The sequence below is a fragment of the Ambystoma mexicanum genome, chromosome 9, assembly GCF_040938575.1.
Source record: "Ambystoma mexicanum isolate Mex_15411 chromosome 9, UKY_AmexF1_1, whole genome shotgun sequence".
In the NCBI taxonomy this organism is placed as follows: Eukaryota; Metazoa; Chordata; class Amphibia; order Caudata; family Ambystomatidae; genus Ambystoma; species Ambystoma mexicanum.
The window spans coordinates 580,189,257-580,201,439 of NC_090931.1; the positions used below are offsets into that span (position 1 = coordinate 580,189,257).

General features: G+C 48.0%; 1 protein-coding gene across 2 annotated transcripts in view; it reads right to left on the minus strand.

Annotated features, from left to right (window-relative positions):
• Positions 1 to 12,183, minus strand: part of ULK2 (unc-51 like autophagy activating kinase 2) — an 801,072-nt gene that overhangs the window by 110,295 nt on the left and 678,594 nt on the right. The window lies entirely within an intron of this gene.

Here is a 12,183-nt window from a genome sequence, read left to right on the forward strand (position 1 = left end):
CCAGAGCATTGCCAGTGGTTAAGATTAATTCTAAACCTTCCAGCCATCACCTCTTTGTTTTTGCTATGTCACCCCGAGTGGGACGGGTATGCCCAGACGTGGGTCCCGTGCCTGCTGGGCCTAGAGACCCAAGCTACTCCTCACTGATGAGCCCCAACAAGGGCGAAACATGTTTGGGGATGCTTGTGGTCTCGTGCAGAAGGGATGTGGCCTAGCAGTTCGGGCTGGACTGCCCCTTTTGGGGTGGGGCCAAGCCTGATTTGCATATGGTCTTTCCCTTCTGTAATGGCTTGGCAGGCGAAGAACGGTGGTCTGGAGGGTTGCCCAGAGCATTGCCAGTGGTTAAGATTAATTCTAAACCTTCCAGCCATCACCTCTTTGTTTTTGCTAAATATGATCAGACCATTTCTTCATTCCTTTTTGAAGGCTAAACCTTAGACTACAAGGTTGGGATTCATTAAACGGTCCAAAAGTTACACCTATAAATGTTTCGGGAAGCTACTGTGCTACAAGTTGTGTAGTTTGCGTTTGATTAAACATCTTCAAGTGATGTATATCTGCCAGAATCTAATTGCTACGACAAAGGATTCTCCATTTCACTTGAGCAAGTGACACCAAGAAAGTCTTCCTATAACCAAACACATGCAGCCATGTGGTTTTATTTGGAACTGAAAAAGATGAAGCAGGCTAATAGGGGGACTGGGCATAGATGGTACAAGTATAGACACCTAGGGAAGGGAGGCATGTGCAACCTTTGTCCCTCCATATGCCCGGTGCTACAAGCCCTAGCCGTGATGATAGTCAGTGGCGAGAGATCATGGGAGTTGTAGTGCCGAAAATGGGGATAGTTGCAGGTTGTAGAACCCTGATGTAGAGGAGAAAGTGCAGTCTCTTTCTCTTATTAAAACACATACAAAGGCAAGAATATTGGCCAAATAAGTTGTGAGCTAATAAAATCAAGACAGGTAGCAGAGAATCTGCAGATCAGACAATGCACTCATGAGAACCAATGCTACATGCACGAAATGTAACTTCTTCTAATGGCTACTAACTCCTCTGCTGATTCATTAACTTTGAAAGAATCTCCAAGCAATGGCTAACAATTTAAGGAGGAGAGACCATGGCTGTACCAACAATAAAGAGATCTGCTAATCGGAAGATGTATTGGCACCACAGGCTGGCCTAACAAAAAGATACGCCACACTAGCACTGTAGTCCCAGCAATAGCGCTTTGCAAAAGTATACAGAGTTGATCTCGATGCAGCACTGCAGAGACCCTGAATCTACACCCTTCTCAGAAGCATGGTTGTAGCTACACAACACCTTGTGGAATGGGAGTCCTGTGTGCCAACTCATAACAGAACCTACTGTATGAGAGAATCCATCTCGAGAAGGCCTCCTCCATCACATCCACTCCTCTCGACACATGCCTAAATGCAACAAAGAGTTATCCATCTCCCCTTTATTTGTCAGACCTAGAAGTGTAGTGTCTGGGCCTTCTTAGGGTCCTGCCTGTGCAAACTCTACTCAGCATTGCATGTCTGCGGCTTGGGAAAGAAATTGAAAAGCTACATTGACTGGGCGGTATAGAAATTACTAATCACTTTAAGTAGATGATATATTAATACAAAGCAGCCCCATATCTTTTAAAACTAAGTGCTGCTAGCGGGCAATGCCTGTAACTGACACGCCTGTACGATGCAATGGCGATCAAGAACACCGTTTTAAGAGCGAGCAACCTAACAGCGTGTTTATGCATCAGTTCAACAGGTGGAGCCTCATTTGCGCCAAAATCAAGCCACTCTTCACCTGTATTAAGATGCTAGCGGGTAACGAAAGACCAAACCATCAAGAATTACTTGACAACGGTTGTATCAAAGAAAGACTTGTATGGGCACTTGAGTAAAGATGGATGAAGCGGCCACGCCTCCTCCCACCGCAGAAACCTGCACACTACCATTAACCAAAAGTGCAAAATTCAGCACCACTGACACTGCCGCTGAAAAGGAGCAGGTCTGTAGTTGATCACGCCATCTACAAAAGCATAGACATCTACAGGAGCACAGGTTTCTCAAACGTTGCCCACAAGCATCAACAATATTGTGCAAACCTCCTCTAACACATCTTGGCCCTGAAAGCTTAAGAATCCAGAAACCACGAGTGAAGGTTTAAGCTGCCAGAGTCCGGATGGCAAATCAGGCCATCATTCTGTGTCCGACTATCCAGAATTAATGTAACACTCCAACTCACTCCATGGCTAGCATTGCACAGCTCTGCATACTGAAACCCTGTGCCACCTTTTGGCAGGATCATCTTCTTCTACATGCATCTCCTTTTTACTAACTACACCAGAGGAACCAGAGAAAATACATAGGTTATTGTGAATTTCCATTTATTGCAGCCAGGCACTGCCTAGAGCACCCCTCTTAGAAATCTCTTTGGAACAAACTGGAGGCAATTTCTGACTGATGTGGGTTGCAAACAAATCTACTTGTGGATGTCTTTACATCTCAAAAATAAGGTTCACTTTCAACTGATGAGGAGACCAATGATGTAGAACCCATGCAGAATTATATACCGTCGGCAGGGCAGCGCAGCCAAAGACTGAGTATGGGAGAGACCCAACGTTTATTCTTATCAGAGACGTTGCTTTGTAAAAAAAAAAGGGGGGAAACAGATTTGTAAATTATTTGCACCCACTCTCTGTAAAAACCTCTTGAAAGAGTGGTTCAAAGAGGCGACCAGTGGTCTCTAATGTCAGAGGGAAGGTCTACAAAAGATCTGGGGGAACATTATTAGAACTTGACGTGTGAACTACTAGCTAGCTAGGGGAATCCTATAGGCAACATTTAGTTATAAGCCAACCTGACCAGAGTGACTTACAGAAGAGGGCAAGGGTTACCAGCAACATATCTATTGGGGGAGGAGAGAAATGACAGGGAGAAGTACCCCTTGGGATTATTCTCATTTGTTTAAATTTCAACCACTAAGGGAATTTCCTTTCCCCATTTTTCCCTTCCTGAGCGCCTGTGAACTTTAAATAAAGACCTTAATAAATAATATTTAATGTGTCCAGTATTTCTTTTTCAATGGCTTCATGACAGTGATTCAAAACTGTTATACTCACCTTTGGTGTGCAATTGTTGTGCTGAGCAAGTAGCTGTACCCTGTGTAGGTTGCTAACTGTGTTTAGTGATTTACTGCTCCTTTTGGGAAGCTATCACTCAGGCAAAGACTGCTTCTGCTTACCTGTTCGAAACTATAGTGCTGGGTCTCCCTCCCATGCTAAGCTCCTTAAGGACTTATGCAAGGAAGACATGGTAACAAACAGAGAAGACAGAGACAAGTGATCACAGTTCAAGGGTGTTTATTGAACTTCAATGGGTTGGATGAACACCTATCTAATCCTAAATCTAAGGATGGGAGCAAGCTACAACCATCAAAATAAAAATAACACAGTCCTAGTGGAGTCTTGTGAATTCAAAAAGGGCCTATACTAATAAACCTATTTATTCTAAAGAAAGTGTGTTCAAGAAACAATATGTCAGGACAGCCAGACAATTAGCTTTCCTTCACCACGTTTTCAGCACGGGGCAAGGTGGCACACTCAAGCTTAGCACAGACTTTGGCTTCTCCAGCAGGATGATACAGTTCAGGATATAAACCATGGACTTCTGCGAGAAAGTCTCTTTCTGTTTAAAAGTCTCTAATTCGTAGAATGCCTTGGATAAACACAAAGCCTCGGGTTCACTGTGGTTCTCCCTAAGCCGGGCTCTGACCCCTTTTATACACAAATTCGCAGTATGTCTCCCTCGATCGGGCTCGGACCTTGTTGCATTTTTTCATAACCAAAGACTTTCAACTGTGCAAGGGATTTTACTTATAACCTTGCAGGACCACTTCTATTCATTCTTACTTGATTTCTATTCTTCGTTTTCACATTCACATATTACGGCTGCTGCTCCTCCCCGACTCGGCCAGTCATGCAGGAGGGCCCCGGATATCTCTGACACACAATGCAGGATTCTTTGGTTTCCCTTCTTGGCCTTACTCGTGGTGCTTTCAAGTTCCTAGGAGTATAATATTCACTCGTCGAAAAGGTCAAGAGTATATCCTTTCTTGTTCTCCTTTCTCGGTCTGCCGCCTCTCTCCATCGGCTCAGCTACTGCCTGGGAAGAACTGCTCATTTGTGTGCTTTGCCTCAGTCAAAGTGTGCTCTCGTGCTCCACCTTTTATGTGTGTGGGGAAGTTCAATTATAGTCAGGTGTGTGTTGTCAAAGGTAATTGCCTGACTCTGCCTGACCATGTTAGTGGGACAGGTCAGGTACATTGCCTGGATACTAGTCTTTCTCCTAGAGCTGGCTGTCTGTGTAGCAGTGTTCGTGTAGGGAAGAGGGGGAGGGTTAAAGTCCCTGTATCCTACCTGGTAGGAGGGGTTAAAAGTGTTACAGGGAAAGGGATACCTCATCTCACCATCAGATGTCCCACTCCACAAGGACCCCTCATCCAGGTGATCCTCCCACACTGGTCCAGCCCCAGGGTCTGGATCCAAAGGTGATGGCCGTGCCCTGGCCACCTGAGAGAGAGAGATCCCCAGGGGCTAGCCAGTGAGTCACCCTATGGTTTCTCATACTTCACACATGTGTGGTTGGAAATTATGATTTTTTCACTCTCATTTTGTAAGTAGAGGGACTTCTACTGAGATCCCCCCTTTCAAAGCAACCACTATGCTTATGTGTTGCACCTATTAGCCCACATAACTATCAGGGCAAGGGTGTTTTTATGCAACACATTCCGGTCCCAGGGGAAGTTTATCAACTAGATAACATGTTGGGAAGTAGGCAGTTGGCAGGTGGAACTGAGTTGTGACATTCTTTGGCTAATGTGCAGAACTTTCAATTAGATGTGCCAAATATCAGTACCTAATAAGTGCCACAGATGCTGCAGTGCTGTGGGATCGCTATCCTAGCAAGACTCTCCATCCGCTCTAAGAAGAGGGCCTATATCTAAGCCCGCATATCTGGTGCCACCAACAACACGGCTGAACTGCAGCGTTCGACCTTAGTTTTGGTGCCCCTGCGTGCTTTGCGCACATTTCAGAGGCTTCCACCATGGAAGGCATGATCACCGTCTGCAACAATGCTTTTCAAAAAGCATCTTTTGAAACTCCCGCCGACCCGATGCCTCTTCCTGCCCGCAGCCCACAGCCTGATACGGCTTCCCGCCCTTCCGGCTCCACACCCCCCATCATAAAGGGAGACGGGGCTCACCGCCAGGCGAAGCAGCGAGGAGAAGGCCAGAGGACAAGGCCTGCACTCCTCTTTGCAGCTCTTCGCTGCTCGAAGTCTGCCATTCGCCATGTCCGACGTGAAACCCTGCCTGCATCACAAGGTAAGGAGTCCCGCACTCCTGATCAACTTAACTCACTCGCCACCAGAACCCAGCGTCTGCGTTCTCATACCGTTACATGTACACCACCCTCTATACCCACACCAACAAGCGTACAAAACGCACGCCTGCAGACCAGAACAATGAACCTCTCCACTAGCCCAAACAATCCAGCCGCACCTAACTGCAATCCCCAAAGGCTGCGCCACACTATGGATCAGAGCACACGCAGTAAGCACTACCCTGACCACAATGCTTCTGTAACATTGGCCAAAACCCCGGGTAAGGCACCACTCACAGGCCTGCATGTGGCTATACCAATATGCAATTCTTCTACCACAGCCTTGCCACCGACCAATGTAAATGCTACTTTATCCATGCCTATTATCCATGCCTATGACCCTAGAAAATGTGCCCCCAGTATTTCTAATGTGATTACCGCAATGTGCAATTCTTCTACCATAGCCTTGCCACCGACAATGTAAATGCTACTTTACCCATGCCTATGACCCTAGAAAAGGTGCCCCCAGTATTTCTAATGTGATTACCGCAATGTGCAATTCTTCTACCACAGCCTTGCCACCGACCAATGTAAATGCTACTTTATCCATGCCTATGACCCTAGAAAATGTGCCCACCAATATTCCTAATGTGATTACCGCAATGTGCAATTCTTCTACCACAGCCTTGCCACCTACTAATGTTAATGCCTCCCCCGAATCCCACCTCAAGTGTGCCCTTATAAACGCCCGATCCATCAATGCACACGCCCTAGACATCCAATACCTCATTACCACCCTAGACCTAGATCTTTTAATGATCACTGAAACCTGGCTACACGAAGCCTCAGGTCCGGCTCTATCCCTCGCTCTCCCACCAGGCTATGCCAGCACTAGACAAAATCGCCTGACCACAGGAGGCGGTGTTGCTCTCATAGCCAAAGACTCGATCTCCATTAGAAAGGTTGACAAAACTATAAATAACAACAGTGACTACCTCCAACTGAAACTCACCATCTCACACCACTGCACCATCACCCTACACCTCGTCTACTGACCACCAGGCCCACTGGGAGACTTCCAGGCCTCCCTCACTCACCTCCTGGCCGACAACCTAAAAAAGTAATCTAAAGCCATTCTCCTCAGTGACCTCAACCTAGGCCTGCATGACCCCAAAGACCTTGCTGCCAAATCACTTGACAAAGCTTTAGTCACGCTAGGATTCGCAAACACCATCACAGACCCCACTCACACACTAGGCAGATCACTAGACTGGATAGCTCACCACAACTGTCCAGTCACAGGCAATACCCCCACCCCATGGTCCGACCACCACACCATCACCTTTAACATCCCCCACCTCCGCCTCGTCACCCCTCTACCCTTACCTCGAACTCTCACAAGAAGTGCCCGCCAACTGACCAAAGAAAGACTCCTTCCCTTCCTACAGGGACCTGCCTTTAGACACCCCTTTTCCAATGACCCAGAAACCCTTGCCAAGAACTACAACTCTGCTATCACAGCAGCAATCAATGCCATCGCTCCACTTAAACCGCGCAAAACCAAACGCACCAGCCACACCAATGCGTGGTTCACCGAAGACCTTCTCAAACTGCGCACAGACAAGCGGGCAGCACTAGCCCAATGGCAAAAATCCCGTGATGATAAAGACAAACTTAGCTTCAAGTCCCTCGCAAATGAATATAAGAAAGCCATCATCAAAGCCAAAGCCGAATCATTTGAAGATAGAATCTCCGAAGCCAAATTAAACACCAAAGAAATGTTCGCCATATTCAGGGAACTCGAGACCCCTACACCAACCCCCCAAAATTTCACCAAAGATAAAGCATGTTGTGATGACATCCAAACAGCTATGCGCAACAAGATCAGCTCACTCCAAGCCAAAATTCTGAACACTAAACTAGCGCTCCCCACCCCCCAGCCCCCCTCCAACCCCCCCCACTTCCTCACCACTTCCTCACCCACAGAGGCCGCCCCTACCTTCTCTTTCAAAACCATTCAAGAGAAAGACATGATCAACATCATGAAAAACCATCCAACTGCAAAGGAGACCCTTGCCCCGCTTCCATCATCAAAGACTGCGCTGACACCCTTGCTCCGTTCCTAACAGCATTCGTCAATGCACCCTTCACCACAGGGAGAGTCCCCTCTTGCCTCAAGGAAGCATGGGTCCGACCGCTCATAAAAAAACCTACACTTGACTCCACCTCCCCCAACAACTACCGCCCCATCACCACAGTCCCATTCCTCCTCAAGATTGTGGATAAGGCAGCCTACCTGCAGATCCAGCACTTCCTCGAAGAGCATAATCTCCTAGGACTGAGACAATCCGGCTTTCGGCCTAGACATGGGACAGAGACCGCCCTACTCGACCTCAAAAACCAAATGGATGACGCAAGGGACCAAGGCAAACATGTCCTGCTCCTTCTCCTCGACCTCTGCAGCTTTCGATCTTGTAGATCACGACATCCTCTACCATCACCTCACCTCCACAGCCAACTTCTCCCAAGAAGCTACCACTTGGATCACCTCCTTCCTCCAAGGTAGGACCATGCAGGTCTTTTCTGACCTAGCCACGGCGTCACCCACCATCATGCTATGTGGTGTGCCCCAAGGCTCCTGCCTCTCCCCTACCTTATACAACATCTTCACCCGCCCCCTCTTCCTTATCCTTGACGCCATGGGCATCTCCTACACTAACTACGCTGACGACACTCAGATCCTTCTCACACTAACAGGCGACTATGACTGCGCTACTCTCAATAACATATACAACACAATCCAAATGCGGATGGCTATTAACGGCCTTTGTCTTAACTCAGACAAAACTGAGCTCCTTCTCGTAGGATCCCCTGACACCCCAAGAAACTTGACTCCCAGTTCAGCCCCTTTACCATTGACTCAATCAGAATCCCTGTACTTGACACAGTAAAAACACAAGGCGTCTACCTAGACTCTAACCTATCTATGACCAGACAAGTGAACGCGATCGCCTCCTCTGCTGCCTACCATGCAAAACTCCTCAACGCAATCAGGCCTTTTCTATCCAAAGACACCTGCACCAACATAGCCAGAGCCATAACTGGCTCCCGGCTAGACTATTGTAACGTTCTCTTCCTAGGCATCTCCAACAAAAACCTCGAGAAGCTGCAAGTAATTCAGAACAGCACCCTGCATTCTGCACAAGGCATTACCAAGAGAGAACACATCTCCACACTGCCAGGAAAGCGTCCCATTGGCTCCCCATAAAGGAAAGGATTATATTCAAAGCGCTAAGCATCACCCACAAATGTGTCCATCTCTCAGCCCCAGCGTACCTTTCCCAAAGAATCCACCCAGACCCACCAGGACACCCTATGCCAACTTGCTCTCAGTACCCAGGGTAAAAAGAGCTAGAGCAGGTGGCGCCAGCTTCCCTTACCTCGCTGCTCTACGCTGGAACACCCTTCCCACCTCACTGTGAGCTGAACCTTCACTGACTGCTTTCCACAAAGCCATGAAAACTACCTTGTTCACCTAACCAACTTCACATGCTCATACTTTAATGACTAACATGTATGATGTACCATGGTGTTTGATGTACCTTGCTTGATGATTCTCCCTATTGCTTAACTCAGGGACCGGCCTCACTGTAACCCAAGGCACAACATGTACCTGTAACTAAGTTCCCTTACAAGTAACAGCGCCACAATGCCCTGGGCTGCCTGCGCGCTATATAAATGTAATAAATCAAAATAAATAAAATAAACTGTTCAAAATCTGCAAGGGACTCGCCAAATTTACTGCAGTCTTTACTCCTCCTCTCCCCTCTATGAAAGGAGCCTCAAAACAGGTGATTCCCCCTGCTCCTCCAGAACCATCAGGGACAACATTACCTCTCTTGCAACAGCTTTGGCTGATTTCTGCAATCACTCCTTTGCCACTGGCTCCTTCCCATTACCCCTCAAGCACTCTCTTGGGCACCCTCTCCTTAAAAAGCCTTCTGCCGACCCTTCCTGTCCAGCTAACTCCGGCCCTATCTCCACTACCCCCTTCCTGGGCAAACTCTTGGAGAAGCTGGCCATCTCCCAACTGATCCACAACAATTAATCTGTTGGTTGTCGCCACGAACATCAGTATGGCTTCAGAGCAGCCAGAGGCATGGAAACTGCTCTCCAGAAGACCTGTGAAAACCTGCTCTCTAATCTCGATTCCAACTCTCCTTCCGTTGTAATCCTTCTTGAGTTTTCCTCTGCCTTTGATACGGTCAATCATGCCACCCTTATAAATCGGCTCTGTGATACTCTTGGCATCACAGACCTGGCACTGGACTGGTTAAACTCCTTCCTATCTGACCTACCTAACCCAGGTTCACCTGGGCCGTTTTATCTCCATCGAAACATTCGCCACCCACGGTGTCCCTCAGGGATCAATACTCTTGCGGTGGCTCAACATCTACTGTGTCCCTCTGGCCCACTTGATCTCCACCTTCTCTCCTCACTTCCAGTGCTATGCAGACGACACATAGCTCTCCTTTAAGCTTCCCTCCACTTCTTCCTCTCTCATTCCTGACTGTCTGATTGCTAACCAGGCATGGTGCGCTGCTAATGATCTCTGCCTTAATGCCAGTAAAACTGAGAACCTTCTCAATGGGACTCCTGCTCCCTCCTACTCTCTGGACGCCCTCCATCGGGCCCCTCGCTCACCATCTTGTAAGGCTGAAAACCTTGGTGTCATCTTTGACTCCTCTCTCTCCTTCTCTCCTCAAATTGCGGCCCACTTTCAGCAGTACCTCCTGAGAGGCATTTTCCCTTTCCTCACCTTCCCAGAAACTCAATGTCTCCAGAACTCTGGTCCTCTTCAGGCTGGACTACTGAAACAGCCTCTTCTCAATCTGCCTGTATCCTCTCTTCGCCCACTTCAACTAATTCAGAATAGGGCTGTGAGACTTATCCTTGGCCTCAACCTAGGGACCGCATCTCTCCAGCCCTAAAATCTCTCCACGGGTTCCTGGTGGCTGCGAGGATCAAGTTCAAGACCCACTGCATCATCCACAAGGCTTTCGGGCGCAGGTACCCCGCTACATCCAACTCTCTCTCCCTAAATACCTCCCTGCTAGAGCCCTTCGGTCTTCTAGCTCCAACTCTCAGCAGATCAGACGCTTTACCAAGCAGAGAGTGGGGGGTAGATCTCTTTCCTCGGCAGGAGCTGTGAAAACATAAAAATTGATATGAGGCTGGGAAGCCCAAAGGAAACACGCCAACACAGGTTACAAAGGACATACAAAGTGCTTTATTTAAAAGCTACAACAGTTACCAAAAAGTCAATTGACAAACGGATAGCTATTCGGCTCTCAGAGTAACGTAACGAACTTCAACGAAGGTTCGATGCATTAGTAGAGAGAGCGTACATTGGAATACTTGGGCTTTTATATTCTTTTTCGAGCCCTGGCCAACCCCCTCGCGGGTTAACCATTCTTGGGACCAGGCCTAGGGTTCCTTGCCAGGTCAATCCCATAATGTATGCATTTTGATCAGTTCCGCTGATACAGTTGTTCATTTACACATAGGTCAGGGATAGGACAAGGTCTCAGTTCGCGACCCCGACAAGTGGCCTGCAGGCATATTACTTATTCATGTGTGCGGAGGTCACAACGGCCAGAATCTCACTCAGAATGTCATTCGGCCTCCATTTTGATGTTCAGGGTGACTTCCACATTACAGGAGAACCTAAAATGGCGGCTAAATCCAAGATGGCGACTTACATAATTTCTTCATTAAGGTCAAGACCTTGCCGCGGAGTCTATTTACATGATATTTTAGACAACTTGGCGTAGGCCAACACACATTAAAATACTGCGATAGGAGGCATAATATCATTTCAATTCCAACAGAGCCTCCCTCTGGAATAGCCTCCCTGCCCCTCTCAGACTTAAGCCAGATCTCCTTAAATTCTGAAAGCATCTCAAAACCCTCCTCTTCTCTTCTTCCTTTGCTTGCTAATGCCCCCCTCTGTCGCATTGACTGGCTGCCTGGTCCCTTCTTAGCTCCACAAGGCACCAGGCCTTCCTCGTCCAGTTTACCCCAGCGCCATGTCTTCCTGAACCCCCCCCCAACCCTCCCTAACCTGCACTTGCCCTCCTTCTGGGCCCCTTTACCCTGACTAGCCTGGCGAGGTGTGCATCCCTGCCGAGTCTGGTTCACCCCCATTCCTGGCACTTAGCATGTGGTACCGGTGAGCACCCCGTTCACTCCCTGCATCCCTCGACACTTGCCCACTGGCCTCCCCTTAGCACTTGCCTAGCCCAATGGGCCCTCCTCTTCCACTCGCCCCTCCCTGCATTGTATACCTCCTCTTGCCCAGCAATTCCCTCCGACCCTAGCCTTTCCCCCGACCTACACCTCCGCCCCCTGCATTTCTTGTTACTGCACTTGCACAATCTGAATGACACAAGGCCTAGTAGGACCGTTATTGTTGTTTTTTTCTCTGTCCCCCCCGCTTTTTGGATCTATAGAGATTTACTCGTCACACAGAGTTAAGCCACTGGCCCAAACAACAAATCCAGAGCCTTTGATCATTGGGAAAAACTTCAAAAAGAGATATTTAGGCACATCATTTTCTGTAAGAAAAAACAATCCAAAAGCATGATTTAGAGAATCTCCCTATCTCACATGTCAAGCACTTAAACATCTTGGTAAATGATAGCTTAGGTTATGGTGCATAAGTATTGCCACATTTGAATGTTTGTGGGATTGAAGAACCTGACCCTTCTTCCCCGCATCGCTACGCGAAGTCT